This window comes from Typha latifolia, chromosome 13 (assembly GCF_019914945.1).
Source record: "Typha latifolia isolate L0001 chromosome 13, TyphaL0001v2, whole genome shotgun sequence".
NCBI lineage: Eukaryota > Viridiplantae > Streptophyta > Magnoliopsida > Poales > Typhaceae > Typha > Typha latifolia.
Window position 1 is genome coordinate 7,758,006 of NC_133098.1, and position 18,718 is coordinate 7,776,723.

Consider the following 18,718-nt stretch of genomic DNA (forward strand, 5'->3'; position numbering starts at 1 on the left):
ATATACCCTCTCGGCGATAGGGTGGATCACTTGGAGGCGTATCAGCAGCACATCGACGACGAGGTCGAGACGTTGCGAGACAATACCAAGGAAGCTGTCCAACACCTCAAGGAGCATCTAGCGGACCTCTCCGCAAGGGTGACGGTACTCACGAGAGCCATGAGCACCGTGCAACCCGCCGCGCACACGAGAGGACATTCCGGAAGGGTCGAGTGCCGGAATCACGGCTGCTACAAGGGCGCAAGAGATGCGAAGGAGTTGGAGAACTTTCTTTTTGATGTTGAGCAATACTTTCGAGTGGTGCGACCGGACTCGGAAGAAACCAAAGTCACCTTTGCAACGATGTACCTTGACGGGGATGCCAAGCTATGGTGGCGGACTCGTTATGAGGACATCCAAGGTGGCCGCAACATTAATACTTGGGAGGATCTCGAAAAGTGAGCCAAGGTGCGGTTCCTTCCCGAAAATGTGGAGTTCATCGCAAGACGGAGTTTGCGACATCTCACACAAACGGGGTCGATTCGAGAATATGTCAAGCAATTCTCGACGCTTATGCTGGATATTCGGGACATGTCGGAGAAGGACAAGCTTTTCCACTTCTTGGAAGGCTTGAAGCCTTGGGCACAAACAGAGTTGCGACGTCGGGACATTCCTGACTTAGCGGCGGCCCAAGCTGCGGCGGAGCGCTTGACGGATTATTCAACCCCTGAAAATCCAAAGAAGAAACCTTCGACGAGCAATGCAAAGCCCCAAAGGCCGAAAGGCAAAGGGGTGATGCAAAGCGAGAAGAAGGGATCTTGGCAAAAGGGTGCGAAACCGAACAAGAGTCCCGAGGAGGGGTGTTTCCTTTGCGGAGGGCCGCATTTTGTGAAGAATTGCCCGCAAAGGAAGTCGCTCAATGCAGTGCAAGCCCAAGAGCAAAGTTCGGATAGCGACGATGAGAAGTCGACGGAGGGCCCTCGCATGGGGGGGCATTGCGACTTCTAAATGCACTCAAGGCTCAAGTGGGGGAGAAGCGGAAGTCTTTGCCTTCAAAGAACCGAAAGCCAAATGAGCTAATGTTCGTCGACATTGAGCTCAATGGAAAGTCGACGAAGGCGTTGGTTGACACTGGTGCCACTCATAACTTCATAGCGGACCATGAAGCACAACGACTTGGGTTGCTCCTTTCAAAGGACTCAAGTCGAATGAAGGCGGTGAATTCGAAGTCTCAACCAATCGCCGGCAAGCGAAGGACGTACATGTTGCGGTTGGGTCTTGGAGGGCAAGGCCAACTTCATGGCGGTTCCTTTGGATGACTTCCAAGTCATTCTTGGGATGGAATTTCTGCAAACGGCGAGAGGAGTGCCAATGCCGTTTTTGAATGCTCTTTGCATGATGGGGGATGAGTCCCCTTGTGTCGTCCCTAAGGTGGCGAAGACGACGACAAAGGAGACAAAGCAACTTTCAAGACTTCACCAAGAAGGGTGTCAAGAAGGGGAGCAAACCTTCTTGGCAGCCTTGAAGCTTGAGGCGGATCCTTTGGTGAATGGCCCAATTCCTCTTGGGGTCGCAAGGGTTTTGAAGGAGTTTGGGGATGTCATGCCGCCCGAATTGCCAAAGACCTTGCCTCCTCGGCGAGCGGTGGATCACAAGATCGAGTTGGAACCGGGGGCAAAGTCTCCACTCGTGCACCATATCGCATGTCTCCTCCGGAGTTGGCGGAACTTCGGAAGCAACTTGATGAGTTGCTTAAAGGCGGGTTGATCCGCAGCTCAAAGGCACCGTTTGGGGCGCCGGTGCTATTTCAAAAGAAGCATGATGGAAGTCTACGACTATGTGTAGACTATCGCGCCTTGAACAAAGTGACGATAAAAAACAAGTACCCAATCCCTCTCATTGCGGACTTGTTTGATCAACTTGGAGGAGCGCGGTACTTCTCCAAATTGGACTTGCGGTCGGGGTATTGGCAAGTCAGAGTTGCGGAAGGCGATGAAGCAAAGACAACGTGTGTGACACATTATGGCGCATTCGAATTCTTGGTGATGCCATTCGGTTTGACGAATGCCCCTGCAACCTTCTGTACACTCATGAACCAGCTGTTCCATGAGTATCTTGACAAGTTCGTGGTGGTCTACCTCGACGACATCGTGGTGTACAGCAAGACGTTGGAAGAGCACATCCAACATCTCAAAGCCATCTTCAAAGTGCTAAGGGAACACTCCCTCTTTGTGAAGAAGGAGAAGTGCTATTTTGCACAAGAGGAAATCATGTTCCTTGGACACCAAGTTGGCGGAGGACACATTCGCATGGACAAGGAGAAAGTTCGTGCCATTTATGATTGGCAAGCCCCTTCGAAGGTTCTGAGAACTTCGCTCATTTTTGGGGCTTGTCAACTATTATCGGCGGTTCATCGCAAGCTACTCGCGGAGGCTGCGTCGGCGACGATTTTTCTTGAAGAAGGACCGCTCATGGGAGTGGTCTAGCAAATGTCAAAAGGCATTTGCTGATTTGAAGAGAGCGGTGATGGAGGAACCCGTATTGCAGTTGCCAAACTACTCCATTCCGTTTGAAGTTCACACGGATGCGTCAGATTATGCCATCGGAGGAGTTCTTATGCAAGAAGGACATCCGGTTGCCTATGAAAGCCGCAAGTTGAATGATACGGAGCGGAGGTATACGGTGCAAGAAAAGGAGATGACGGCGGTCGTACATTGCCTTCGTGTTTGGAGGCATTATCTCCTTGGGTCTCACTTTGTTGTGAAGACCGACAATGTGGCCTTGAGCTACTTTCAAACTCAAAAGAAGCTCTCTCCAAAGCAAGCAAGATGGCAAGACTTCTTGGCGGAATTCGACATGGTTTTGGAATATAAACCAGGTCGAACAAATCAAGTTGCGGATGCCTTAAGCCGCAAGGCAGAATTGGCTACTCTCAAAGCGGTGGCAAACGAGAGTATAAGCCAAGTGCAAGCGTCGCTTTTGAAGAAGATTCGCGAGGGGATGCAAAGTGATCCAATGGCGGAATCCCTCACGAAGCTTGTAGATGAAGGCAAGACGCGACGGTTTTGGGTCCAGGAGGGACTCATCATGACAAAAGGAAACCGCGTGTATGTGCCACGGGCGAACAATTTGCGAAGAGAACTGCTCAAAGAGTGTCATGACACCTTGTGGGCAGGTCATCCGGGCATACATCGGACCTTAGCTCTTGTGGAAAGAGCGTATTATTGGCCAAAGATGGGGGAAGACGTCGAAGAGTACGTGCGCACTTGTCTCATTTGCCAACAAGACAAGGTGGAGCGCGCGAAGCCTTGTGGGTTGTTGGAACTGCTCCCCGTTCCTGAGCGGCCATGGGAAAGTCTCTTTGGATTTCATTTCGAGCTTGCCAAAGGTCGGGGGACATTGGCTCGCATTGGTGGTAGTGGATCGGTTCTCAAAGTATGCGACTTTCATACCGGCTCCGCGCATTGCAACGCCGATGAAGCAGCTCGTTTGTTCCTAAGGCATGTGGCCAAGTATTGGGGAGTTGCACAAAATATCGTGAGCGATAGGGATCCTCGGTTCTTGGGTCGGTTTTGGACGGAGTTGTTCAAACTCTTGGGGTCAAAACTCTTCTTCTCCACAAGCCTTCATCCCCAAACCGATGGCCAAACGGAGAGAATAAATGCTCTTCTTGAGCAATACTTGCGGCACTTTGTTAGTGCCAACCAAATGAGATTGGGTCAAGCTACTTGACATTGCCCAATTCTCGTACAATTTGCAAATGAGCTCGCATCCAACAAAAGCCCCTTCGAAGTTATCATGGGACAACAACCTTCCACACCGCATACCTTGGTGGTGGGTTACACAGGCAGCAGCCCTTCGGCATATCACCTTGCTAAAGAGTGGCATCGAAATGCGGAGATTGCCAAAGCCTATCTTGAGAAGGCAGCACAAAAGATGAAAAAGTGGGCGGACAAGAATAGAAGGCCGCGAGACTTTAAGAAAGGCGATTTGGTGCTGGTCAAGCTTCAACCGGCATCGCTCAAGTTCTTTCGCAAAGTACACAAAGGACTTGCTCGCAAATATGAAGGCCCCTTTCCTGTCATCAACAAAGTAGGCAATGTGTCCTACCGAGTGCAACTCCCCGCTTGGCTTAAAATCCATCTGGTTTTCCATGTGAGTTGCCTCAAACCGTATCATGCCGATCGCGAAGACCCTTCTCGCAATGTGTCAAGCCGGCCAAACCCCACAACGGCGTCGCTTGAAAGGCAGGTTGACACCATCTTAGCGGACAGAGTGCGAACTTGACCCAATGGAGCAACGGAGACCGAATACTTGGTCAAATGGAAGAAACTTCCAATGTCTCAAGCAAGTTGGGAACTGAAGAATCTCTCGCGGCATGAAGAAGACAAAGTTCAAGCCTCCGGAAAGAAGAACTTGGCAAGCACGTCAAGATGAAGACAAACATCACTTGGTAGCAGCCGAAGATCACCTCGACGAGGACGCCGAGAGTCTAAGTGGGGGAGTCTGTTAGGACTGTTTTGTTCGCAATGTCAGTCCTATTGTATTTTTCACTTTTTGAGTATGTAAATGGGATGCCAACCCCATGTCTTTTGTATGTTTTTGGGTGTCTTTTGGTTTCCTTCAAGAGCTCCTTGTAAAGCAACCTTGGGATCGCAATATTAGTGTCGTCGCAACACTAGTTTGGGTTTTTCCCCGCACGTGCCTATAAAACTCATAGGCCAAAACCCAAACGGGGCTTACTTTCAAAACGTAACGCCCACAAGACCTTTGAACCCCGGGTTGCGGAATTGGGGATGCTCATACTTAGTAGTATAGGAGAACTATTGAGAAGCATTAAGTGAGCCGGCCTTCGCAACCGAAGTGCCACCGGTTCAATGGTGTTCATTTTGCCCTCGATGGCTATCCCGCCCTTTAAATTCTTGTCGTTGGCATGTCTTGTAACTTCTTTTCCAATTAATAGAGAATCGCAAACTTGTTTGCCATACATTGTATTTTGCTTGTCTTTGCTTTGTCGCAATCCAAAACAGGTGCATCGCTTGTGAAGCGAACGGCTGACTTAACTTTGCTACTTGAAAGTTGAGTGCCGCGCGGTCTTTGTCTATCGCAAAGACTTAGTCCGTGACAACCTGCTGCAGGTGCAGGTGCAGCTGCTGCACAATGGAAAAAAAAAAACTGAGAAAAAACTTACCGAAGGTCGCCGGAGATCGAGGTCGTCGGAGAACGTCGCCGGAGGTCGAGATCACCGGAGAGATGGAGATCTACTCACTATTCAGTCACCGGTGAGAAAGAGAGTTAGAGATCCGTGAGAAAGAGAGAAAGAAAGAAAAGAGAGAAAGAAAGATAAAGAGAGAAAGAGAGGAAAAGAGAGAAAGAGAGAGAGAGAAAAGGGAGAGAGGCAGGTGGGGGGTGGGGACATCAATTATTGATGTCCCCCGGGTCGAATCCAACCCGGATCCGACCCGTTCCCACCCGTTTCGGTCGGGATCGGTCGTTTCGGCCGAAACGGCCGAAACCGCAGCCAAAATCGGGATCGGCCGAAACTGGGAACCTTGGTCTTAACATCATGAAGATTTGGGTGTGAAATCCTAGCTTGAGGGTGAATGTGTAAAACCTATCCCTAAGCATGATGATACGTAGCTTTACTAAAAATGGTAAGAGCTCAATGGGCTAGAGCAATATGAGGAAAATCTCAGTTTACTATTCGAAGTCACTAAGAACAAGTCTTATCATTAGAAAAGCTTGGGTGTAAAACCCTTGTTTGAGGGTTGAGATGTGAAACCTATCCCTGAATCTGATGATATTTGATTCGATCAAAGTTACTTGGAGTGTCAAGAAATTGAGGCTAGAGTAATCTAAATGCTGTAGCGGACACACTAGACAGAGTCGAGTTATCTCCCACTCTGGGAGTATGATACGGACATCAGTGACAGATTACACAGGCGCATGAATCAATATAGTTTCTCCTTCAAGAAATTAGTCCTATGTTAATTATTTTTATTATATATTTGCTATTTGCAGTGTTTAGGGTTATACTTATTTCTTTCGCAATTGTTTGGGGTGTTATTTGCTTATTGTCATTTATAAGGTTTAGATATAAGCTAGCTTTTTACTCAATCGGGGTTAATGAGGAAATGAAATTTTTTTGAGATCTCCAATGTGAGTTTTGGGTGTGAAACTCTAGTTGAAAATGGAGGTGTCGAGCCCCATTTTTTTTCTTTTTTTTACCATCATCGTTCCTAGAATCCTAACAATCCAATTGTTTCACAATCAGATATGCAATACATGTCCGCTATGTATGCGGTGTTGGTAATGTTGTAATGCCAATACAGTTGCAAACTTGCAATTGTAACGCCCTTGGTGTGTAATACTAGAGATATTAAGTATGCACTACTACACAGTAATCATCTTAACCATACAAATTACACAGAATATCATCATAAAAGTGGATATAGACAGAAACATTTTCCAAAATTATTACAAATAGTTATTCAGCACTTAACATTTTCTCACACTTACAACAAATTTTTATCATATCAAGTAGATATTATATTATTAAGAGTTTTTTTTGATATTTTTATATTTATATTTAAGTATTAATGATAATCTAAGGAGCACAGACATGGATACGGGACACGAATATGACACGATACGGACACGGGGATACGACAAATCTTAAAAAAATAGGACACGATACGTTTAGGACACGACAAAATAAATAAATAAAAGCATTATATATATTATCGATACGTTTAAAGAAATATTTTTCTAAACTTATAGTATAAATACACAAGCATGCATAAATTATTCATGAGAGAAAAACAAAACGTATACAATACTATAAAGCCAAAAATGATAATGCTAATACGTGATAATACAATTCTATATTATAAGAATAAATATCTAATGTCACGATCCGAGATAGGAATCATGACCGGCCATGCACCTCAATATACTTGAGATACACGAAGTCTTACTAATACTTTCTAAGTGTACAATAGCAAGAATAAATAAACGAAGATCTACTTTATTAAATTTAAAACTAATTGCAATAAACATAAAACAATGTTATTGTTTTTGAGTCTCTAAACGAAATAAAATTTAACATTTAATCTAAAGCATAAAATCTAAAAGAGCGGAAAAGTAAATAGGTGGATCCTAAGTGGAGGTGGAGTCCGGGTACGTCTCGCTTAGTCGCCCGCTGACTATTACCTGAGATAGATATAAAAAATAAAAAATAAACAAATCTATGAGCCAACAACTATAGCTCAGTGAGTGGAATCCACTTGAAAACCAAATAAATTCTAAATTATATTAATGTTGAATAAAATTAAACTAAATCCACAATATCCATAACAATTTGCAATATGCATGCTCTTTAAAGAATGACAATGATAACAATAGCGAGTCATAACTTGTGACCTTGCACAGTTTCAACATATTAACATCTTTTCAATATTTATACTGTCATATGTCTCAATGGGTCTATTCCCTGTGGATCCACATCAATTTGAAATCACCTCGAGATGACGCTTGGAATTTTTCTTCATGGCTGATCCAGAGGAATAAGGATCCTTGAAGTAATGTCTAAACCCAACGATTTTCCTCAAAGTAAGGGAATGGTAGGGGTTCGGGGAGGGGAAAGGAAGGGTGTTAAATGGATCATTCAACGATCTGTATATCAGATGGTATCACTATGTGATCAACACACTCTGTCTTTTCCACTAACTATTGAGAGAAGTTAGAGTCACCTAGGATATTTCTCATTCATCTTAGGAATGTTTTCTAACCCGCTAGAGTCACCTAAGACAGTCATCGTAGTGATTTGATTTAGAACTTTCCCCTGGACTTCCATATAGACTTGAGTCACCACGAAAAATCGCAAGCGATTTATACCTAGTCTCATTTTTCTTTTCACTAAATTTAATATTTGCACAAAGTATGATGATGCACTGAATATAATAATTAAATGCACACAGAAAATGTAACAATTAAATTTTTACATGTAAGGATGAAATAAATAAATTTGTATACGAAAATTTACATGGTCTTGACAAGGGTATGAAATATAATAAAAATAAATATGTGAGTGAACCCACTCACCTGAGTCTAGGTAAGACAATTGAATCTTAAATCTCTAGCTCACGTGCTAAAAATCACCACCTTTAATAATAAATAACAATAACATTTTTAAATAAAAAAATATTAAAATTTTTCTACAATTTAACCCAAAAATTAATAATTTGGGCAAAAATAAGCCCAAATCAGTTGGGCTGGACTGCAGTTGGCCCGTAGCCCACCCAACCAATTCCTAAATGGATTGGGCTTAGGCCCAATCCTATTAAACTAATGGAACCGGGTTGGGTCCCTTGGATTCGGATCCAACCCGACCAGAATCTAAAAACTTGGCTAGACTCGGGTTGTTTGAGTCTGTTTTCTCCAAATCGAAGAGAGAGAGAGACGTCGGCGGCCACCGCGGGCGACGGTTCGTCGGCCGCGCCTTTAGCTCCCTGACACCCACATGATGCTGCCGTCCTCGCGAGGTGGAGAACCCGCGTACAGTGATCGATTTCATGGCCGACGGCGACCGGAGCCACGAGGGGTCCAAAGGTGAACACCCACGGCACGAGGCCAACAGCAATATGCTTCTAGTGATGGGGCGGCAGCGACCCGAAGCTGTCGGTCGGCCTGATTTGCCGAGAAAGTCGAGAAACCCAAAATTAGGTATTTTTATTTTACCTTATTAAACTTTAATTAAAATTGAGGGGTGGGAGAGGGCTTACCAAGGAGTTATGTGGTGGTCTCCGATGGCTCCGGCGACACTCTGGCTAGCCGATTCCATTGCGTGACTCCGACGGTGAGAAAGAAGAAATTGAAAGAGGAGAGGAAGAAGAGAGAAGGGGGGCTGACGGGGATTAAGGGGAGAGAAAAATTTTAGGGTTTAATTTATAGAGCAAAGATCCCAAATCTGAATTGGATTTGGATTCAGCGAGATTTTCTCCCTGCGCCTTGTTGCGTGCCGGAGAGGAGAGGGGAGGGGGTTGCACATGCAGAGCACGTGCACGTGCACCCTTCTCTTTCAACTCCTTTTTTTTTCTGGTTCTTACATCTAACTACCTGAGAATAAATAACTAACTACCATTACTTAACTACCTGGATGCCATAGGCAAATCTATGATTTTACAATAATTTGCATTAATATTAATTTTCTTGTATGTACTAACTTGTGATTGTTGCATTATATTTCTATAGCATATGCATGAATTTCCTAAAATTGATAATTTATGTTATCAACTTTTATAGTGTATGATAAATCTTATGTCCAAAAAGTTTCTCAAGGGTGTCTAAAAGTGTCTAAGGAGTGTCTAAATTTATTCTATAATTTTTTAAATATAGGATATGCCGTAGAAGTATCCGACACGTGTCCAATGAGTGTTCGACGAGTGTCGCTATGACAAGTGTCGGACACGGACACGGCATGCTATTTGAAGTGTTCGTGTTTCATAGACGATAATAATACGTTTTAAAATGTACTCATTTTCATGGAATATTATATTATTAATATTTATACTTTTAAGTTGAATTTTATTTATTTAGTAAAAGAAAAAAATTATAAACATTAGAATATAAATATATTTTTAATATGTCCAACTTAATAATTAAGCAATTTTGGAACATATATACTTAATTGTAAGAATTTGCTATATGGTCTAGCATTTTAAATATATAAAAAAATTAAAAATAATCATATATGATATATACATATAGTATGTATAAAAAATTTAACAGTGCATTACACAGAATTGCCTTGCCTTTGGAATGTGACAAAGCATGACCTGGACAACATAGCTTGCATGGCTAAGAAGAAAGAGAAGAAAAGGAAAGGAGAGAGAAAAAAAGAGGAGAGAGAAAGGAAAGAGGGAGACTACCTATCGTGCCATCATTAGTCACCCTATTGTCCCCCGCCTTCGCCCTGTGTGCCATAGCCATCTTGAGAAAGAAGATTGAGGGGGCCATCATCGCTATCCCTTGCCTTTGTCCAGCATGCCCTAGCTTTTGAGAGGAAGATGACTCAAATGGGTCGAAATAAAAAAGATTTGCTGCGGACTTAAGTAGCAAATATTTGCTAATTTAAGTTAGATCCTCATTGCGGTTCCTTTTATTTTGACTCGTTAATAGCTTTGAAAGTTCATCTTCAACCTTCATTAGGGCATTGAGAGAGAGAGAGAGAGAGAGAGAGAGAGAGAGAGAGAGGGCAGCGACGATGCAAGGCGGCTAGGCAAGAGGAGGGTGATGGCTTCCATAGCAATGCTCTCCACCATTACTCGCATCCTCTGATCACTTTGCTCGATGCTAAAAGGTGAGAGGAGGGGGCTGATTGATCTGATTTCACTAACACAAGACCACATTTTTTTGACGTGGAAAACATTTTGCATAGTGAAGAGAAAAAAAACTACGGACTTGCTTAAAGTCGATCGATCTGATTTCACTAAGCAATAAAAATAATACTTACAATGTCTCTCAACACTCGAGGATTATAGTGTTTAAGCAACCTCTTGAATATGAACTGCTTGAGTAACTACTCTTATGAAAAAGATCGCTGCTTGATGTGTTTGATGTCGACGGACATTTCAGGTCTTTTCAATGCTACCTGATTATCCTCAGTTGTAGCTTAAGCAATCAAATATTTGAAGAAGTCTCCTTATTCAAGTTTGGATTATAAATTCCGTTATTAAATTAGAGAACTCCTCCAAAATGAGAGTAGATTTCTTAGTTTTTCTTTCAATTGGTGATCCAACTTCTAGCTCTGAGCTCCTTAAAATAATATTGGAATATCCCATCAACTAAGTGCATTGGCTGCCTCTCAACCCTAACTCTGCTTGAGTAAAAAAGTGTATTGCAAAAACTCGATCTAACGAGCATGTCCCGTATTTAGTTTTTCTAAGAATTTAAGAATTGGTTCTAATGATCTAATGAATACTTTTGTTTGGTCTCATTCATTTTCTCATTGAAATAGGCAACATGATGGCGTTCCTTGCTAAGAACACTACGCATCACGTTCCATCTCAAAGGCTTTAGAAAAATTAGGAAGACGCATTACATGCGCTACTATCTCTTTTTTTTTTTATTTCTTCAAAAGCCTTGTAGAATTACCCCAATGAAAACCCTTTTTTTTCAGCAAGCAATGATTGGCGACATGATAGTGCTAACTCTCGAATGAACCATCAATAAAAAGTAGCTGGACCATGAAAACTACACACATCATAGATGTTTCGCAGTTCCGGCCAGTCAATGATTGCTTTAATCTTTTTAGGGTCTAGGTAGACTCCTTCAGATTTAACCAAAAATCTAGGAAGATGATTTGATCCACAAGAAAAAAGCACTTCCTATTGGCATAGAGTTGTGCAGCATGAAGTGCAAGGTAGATTTAATACAAATTGTCTAAGTGAAGCTCCTTCGATCGACTATAAATTAATGTTATCGAAGTAGATTACAAGAAATGTACCCATGAATGGTCAAAGCACTTATGTCATAACACGCATGGAAGTACTTGTGCATTAGATAGACCGAAAGGCATCACAAACCATTCATTCCACTCTTCTCCAAGGCGAATTTGGATTTGGTGATTTTGGAGAAGATTGAAGCTCCCGTCATCATTGAAGAAGATTGAAGCTCTCGTCATCATGCCAAGCATTTCATCACATCGCGGGATAAGAAAATGATATTTGATTGTTATTCTATTGATCACTCAACTATATACACACATTTGCCATGACTTATCTTTGTTTGGCGTGAGCAAGGCGGGAACATCACAAGGACTCAGGCTCCCATGTATGAAACCTCTTTTAAGAAGTTCATGCACTTGACGATGCAACTCAGCATGTTCCTTGGGGCTCATTTGATAGTGTAGCAAGTTTAGGAGAGAAGCTCTAGTGATTAGGTCAATTGCGTGTTGGATATCTCGCAAACGAGGCAATTGATCCAAAGATCATCCGGGAACATATCTTGAAACTTATTTAGTATGGGAGCAGCTTCTTCATCTGACGGTGTGAGAGTAGGGCTCCCAACTTTATGAGCTAACAAGGCAAACACAAAAGAGCCTTGATTTGCCTCCTTAAATTCTCTGGAATTTATTATGTATAGACCCTTTTTTACTAGGTGCATTCTTCTTGTTATCCTTGTGAGTTATTTTAGGATGCTTAAGATTTATCTTAATATTCTTGACTTCAAAAGTGAAGGAGCACGAGTTGGAACTCCCAAGATGGTCAAACATGATTGAATAGTCAGGGGCGGCCTAAAATAATGTGCTCTATGTTCGTCGGCACAATATCGCACCACACATCTTCCTTATAAGAAAAGAAAGTGATAGTCTCTCACTGATTGCAATTGAAGAATTATTGATCTAAGATACCTTATAAGCATTCAAGTGAGATGTGGATTTTAACGTCAAGCGAGATACAATGCTAAAAGAGACGACATTAATACAGCTTCTATCGATAACCACTTTGAAATTTTTAGTCCCACATTTGATGTATGTATCAAATATTGCATTTCTTGGCCAATCATTGGTCTCCTTGGGTTGTGTCAAAGCACAACAAACGACACCAACAGTATTGGTTTTCGTAACTACGGTCGTTATTATCATCGCGCACGTTATTGGGGTTAGGCTCATAAACTTGCTCATTGAGGGCAGTTTGAGGCTACATGACCAATGTGCCTACCTTTGTAACATCAACGTGAATCATTGACATGTGCAACTTCGTAGAGGGACTATTTTTCTTTGTCAAATTGTACAGGGGCAATTGTTTGGATAGCTTTAAAAGGTATTGCTTGAGTTTTTGTGCCAACAGGTGCATAAGTGGGAGGTGTGCATTCAATTCATCGCCTAGGCAATTGCTACCTACTACATCTCGTGGTTTAATGCAAGAATGTAAGCCTGATCCAAGGTGATACCTTCTCGAAAAATTAGCTCTCTCCGGATGTCATCGTTACGACCATGCCTAAAATGACTCATCGTCATTTTCTATCTTTCACAACATTGCACCTTAACATATACTTAAATTGGGAGACATAATCACTCACATACCTATTCTCTTATCTAAATTATTTCACTGATCCAAAAGTCACCATGATAAGAGTGGCAGATATTTCTTATAAATTTTCTTTTATTTCATGCCAATGAATGATTGGGGGCTGATTCCATCGCACTAAGATTTGCTGTATACTTTGCCAAAACAATTTGGCTTGACTAATTAGCTTTATTTGGGCAAACCTATTTTTTCAAATTTTTGGCATATCATACCACTCAAAGAAGCGGTCCATCTCACGGAGCCAGTCATTAAGCACAGTAGGATTTAACGACTATCAAACATAGGGGCATTCATTTGAATGTTTTTTATAAGTTGATATTTAGGATTTCAAAATTCTCTAAAGGCAGTATTACCTCTAGGTCCTCTGTCTATGTGAAAATCAAATGCATCTTCATGATAATTTAGTTTAGAGATATCTCTTTCAGGGCCTCTCTCATAGTGAGGATAGCAAGGGGCTTGTTGGTGGGTGTCGACATTAGGGCAGCACGCTTACTGCACGTGCTGAATGCATTAACGTCACCGTTGTTCTCAGGTTGTTCTCGACCTAGCTCAATAGCCTCAAGGCGGGTATTGAAATCTTCCAATCTAGTTGTAATATTTTCAATAGATTCTTGTAAAAATCTACGAAATTCTTCCATAGCATTGGGTTCCATAACAATTTGGGATGGTGTGCTATAGACTAACCTATATCTTTGAAGGTTTATGCAATGTGGTTTCACTAGTGAGGGAGCAAATGCATATAATGAATAATGCAATGCAAATTAGGAAATTGCTGCGAACACTGAGTAATAGACAGAATAACTTATACCCATTTATGGAGTTTTTGATAAAAGTTGGTTAGATTCAACAGAAAGTTGCAAATCGAGATCGAGATAGTGACTCGGATTTGTCAAGATTTTTCTTCTAACCTAGCTAGTTCTACCGTTAATATGAATTGTTTTGATTTGAATAAGCAAATTAATCAGGTAGGCAGTAGCAAGCTCAAGCTTAAGATGAATTAAGGTATAAGATTATGATCCACACTAAAAGAAAGACGGTCACTATTAAAGATAGATAAGTAACACTAAATACATGAAGGATGTTACCGAATTTCGCAAATCCACTGAAAGACAGTAGTAGTCCAATATCGACAGCAACAACAATAAGCAGCAGCATTGGTAGAAGTTGCGGTGGTGGCATCAAAGATTGGTGACTAGTAGAAGGCTGACAACAATGGAGGCACGGTTGTACCAGCAATAGTGGAGGGGCGCGTGGTGGTAGAAGTTGTGGTGGTGGCAGCAAAGATTGGTGACCAATAGAAGGCCGACAACAGTGGAGGCACAGTGGTAACAACAACAATGGAGGAGTGCATGGTGACAGTGACAGTGGAGGCCGTGGTGTAGCCGCAGGTGGGAAAGTGGCGAGGCAGCAGCGACGGCGGTAGTTTTAGTGAAGGCCGCAGGAGGCATGCGGTGAGTGGCGGTGGTGTAGGCGGTAGAAGCAGCAAAAAGAAGGGATTGGGTAAATGAGTTTAGGATTTGGGTTAATGGGTTTGGCTTAGTGGGTTTGGGTTAGTAGGTTTGATTGGGTGATTGGGTTTAGTTTAGGTTAGTGGATTTGGGTTTGATTTGGAGGGAAAAGAGTGTATATTAAAATTTGAAAAAGGAATTTAAAAAATGGGATGTTTGGGAAATTTAGGAACTTACTAGAAAATAGATATTAACCCCAAAATTAAGGAAACTGTTTGAGATAAATAAGGAAAAATATATTCTAAATTTTAATTTCGAAATTCAAAACTTAGAGATATAAAGGAAATAATAAAACAAAATTTTGGTTTTTTTGTTTTTTGATCCACAATGAGAGGAGGGGGTGATCTATTGAATAATACAACTTACTTTTGATGATTTTCAAACCTCACGTGGAGATTTAGTGATGTTGACAGATTTTTTTGTCCATCACTAATAGTGATCTCCTCGTGCAACTTGAATACAAAACTCGATGTCGACGTGTGTCGGACTTCGTAGTGCTCCGGTTTTCATGGAGCGATTGATTGGGTGAAGAATAGATGCGGTGCGACATAGAATCCAATAGGTGGTGCATCCATAAGCTAGGAATAATCTGGCTTTGATACCAAAGCTGATGCAAGACAATCTTTGATCATAGATTTGAGAAAAAATATAACAAAAGTAACCAATTCAGAGAATCCACTAGCCGAGGTGTCAGAATCCACTGACGTTGGAATCCATCAACAGGCAAAGCAAAGGAAAAGACCAAACTTACCATAATGCCCTAATAAGTAAGTGTCAAAAATAGTCTAATAAGAAAAAATGATAAAAATAGCTCCGTAAGGCTATTCAAAACCCTTATTAAGCTAGAGAGCTATGGGTGCAGCTCTCTAGCGCTTACGAGAGTTAACATGTTGAATAGTGATGTTCACACAACTGCACCTCGAGCAAGCTCCCCTGGAGCTCGATCTTGCGGAAGGACTTCGATAACCGCTAATCCAGTTCCACCACCTCCTCCACTTCCCCACTTGCGCTGCCTCGACCTAACTTAATCATCTTTATCAGCTATTATCTTAATTTTAATGTGGAAATATTTCTTTTGAACCTAGAAAGCATAATTGAGTGCCGCTACCACCAAATATAAGTCCTTTGTTTTACATTTTTGTTGAAATACTAAACTTGATATTAATAGTGTAACTAGCTTGATTAGAGGGAAAATCTTTTAACACTTGGAATGTCGTTTTGATTATGTAACACTTGGAATGTCGTTTTGATTATGTGGCATGTGCTGTTGCATTACAATTAACTAAATTTTTTTGATATTTTTCCCATCTAAAAAATTTGTAAAATCGGACTTAGTTTGTTTGGTTGCTTAGTATTTGAGATTTGCTGCCATCTCTTACCATATCATTGCATTATTAGCATTAGTTGTCACATTTCTCTTAACATTGTCATTATAGAAAATTCTTAAAGCGGTATGCTCACGGGGTCACGGGGTCTTTCTATTCTATATAATCGTTCATTAGTCACTCGTTGATACCTAAGCAGAGTGTCCTGAGTATCTCTGACCTGTTGAGTTAAGGTACCTAGTTGACTCATAATGTCGTCGAGTTTCGTAATAAGCTCGGGATCCATACTGCTACTGCTGGACTCAATAAATTCATTGAGGACTAGATTCATTGAGGAGACAAAACTTACCTCTACGTGTTGTTATACACTAACATGCAATGAATGAGTTAATTTTTTTGTTTTTATTTTATTTTATTTATGCTTGCCAACTTAAACAGAAATAAATAGTTTTCTATCCTAAGAAAATGCAAATGTCTACTAAATTTGATCTAAATGCAAGTGTCTTAATCTAATTGATGTGATATGCTATGCAGATAAAAAAATATCTTAAATTGAATAATTAATTAAATTAAAATTTCTAATATGGAGATTCGAAGATTAATGCCAAGATTTAATGGTTTTTTAAACAAAAGTTGCATTTAGTCATTGTCAAACCCTTTAAACCTCTTTTCAAAAATTAATGTAATGCTAATATTTTATTCGGCACAATTCATCTCTTAATACTAGGACTAAAGCATGTAAGGCATTTATGTTATCTCTTACTATATGTAGACAGTAGGAACCAATAAGAGTTTATAGACAATACTAGAGAAGAATGACCTGAAAATATCTATTACTATAAAAAGAGCGTGTACCTGTTTTCCTGAAAATAAAATTTAATTCCTCACCCTTTTTTCCCCTCTCTCTATACTCTATTACTTGCGCAATTTTTGTCAGCACCAACGAGTGGCACAACAGCAATGACGGTTGCAATATCTAGGGTAGTGGAGAGGCTAGAAGGATCCGCGATGATGGTCGCAGGCAACGTCAGTAGGGAGCATTGGCGGTGGTTCCAGTGGTGTTGGGGTCGTTGGAGTTACAAGTGTTGGCGGCGGCGATCGATCGTTGAGAAGGTGAGGGAGGGGAGATCAAGGCACGGGGTTGGTGTCGTCAACGGTGGGTGTCGGCGTAGAGAGTGATGGCGGTAGAGAAGGAGGGTGTCGTCGTCGAGAAGCTCGAAGAAGTCTGAAGCTTTGGTAGCGGCATCGTCGATGGAAAGCATTGAGGCAGCGACATCGTCGACAACGTCGGGGCGGCATCGCCGGGAAAGTGACGACGTCGAGGCGGCATCGGTGGGGAGTTGGGTTAGGGCTTGGTGTGAGGTGAGGGAAGGTTAAGGATGAAGATGGCTAACGGGTTAAGGGATTTGATTAATGGGTTTTGGGTTGCAAACTAATGGGTTTATTGGAGTTGGGCTGGATTTGAAGTATTTGTTTGATGGGTTTGAGTGAATTTGGGTTGGGTGGCTAATGGGTTTGAGTGAGTTTGGATTAGGTTTGAGTTATTTGGTAAATGTATTTTGGGGTTGGGTCTATTGGGTAAAGGTTTGGTTAAGTTGAGGGGGTTTGGGCTGAGGTTGGTTTTTGGTTAGAAGTTTAGGAATACTGGAATATTGGAGGGAGGAGAAAAAAGGTAATTTGGTAGAAGTTTAGGAAAGAGAGGATTTGTTGGGATGTTGAGAAGAAAAAAGAAATTTGATAGGAAGTTTAGGGAAAGAGGGAATTTGTTGGGATTCTACTAGAAAGGTAAATTTTTAAATTTCAAAATTTTAAATTTTGAAATTTCAATAAATTTTAGAATTCCTTCTCTTTTTTTTCAATATATGACAAAAATAAAGATGGATCTAAGTAGTAGATCAGTGAATGATGCAAGAGCAATTAACTTTTGAAATCTTATGTGGTGATTTCGCTATGACAACGGATTTCTTTTGTTCCTCATTGACGGTAATCTCCTCGCACGTCGTGTGTCGGATTTTTTGGCGTTCCGGTGTTCGTAGAGCGATAGGTCGTGCTAAAAATAAATGTGAGACGATGTGGAATTCGAGGGACATCCATAAACTGGAATCCTTCGCTCTGATACTAAAATGATGCAAAACGTGGTAGAGAGAGATGGAGGAGCAAACAAAGGGAAGAAAGGAATGGGGTTTTACACCTCCATCCTAAAAATGGTATCACACCAAGGTTCTCAAAAGAACAAAGCCAAATAATTTTCATTAACCTCAAAACAAAATACAACAGATCTATATACAAACTTACAATTGAATTAAGCAAAAGACATCCTAAATAGGAAATTAACAAAAGACACTATAAATAAATAAAAATACAAAATTGATTATAACCAAATTTTTATAGGGGGATCATCAACTGTTGGCGCCTCCTGTGCTGGTACACACGCTATCGAGTCCTATCAGTGATGTCCGCATTATGTTATCATACGTTCCATTAATGAGTGGGTGGGAGTGGTTGAGAAGCCACATAATAATCACCACCAAAGCTTGGTGCTTATGCTCTGGAAGAGGCTGTTGTTGGTGTCCCGCATCAGATTGTGATATAGAAACCTGAGTGGGTGAATAGTTCTGCTTTAGAAATTTTTTTTAAACACTATAAGAGCTAGATTTGAGAAGCTGTTGTGAGAGATTGGGAGGTGGGGCAAAGAGAACCAGCATGCTGCTGATGGACTAACCCTATTACCGATAGAGAATTAGGAATGGTTTTGGAACAAGAAGGGACACCTACGCATAAATTTCTATTTCCACAACAAAATAATACCATTTAT

General features: G+C 41.3%; 1 protein-coding gene across 1 annotated transcript in view; it reads left to right on the forward strand.

Moving 5' to 3' along the window:
• The window catches only part of LOC140800300 (EH domain-containing protein 1-like), a 42,624-nt gene that overhangs the window by 23,118 nt on the left and 788 nt on the right, over nucleotides 1-18,718 (forward strand). The gene's annotated exons all lie outside the window — the stretch shown is intronic.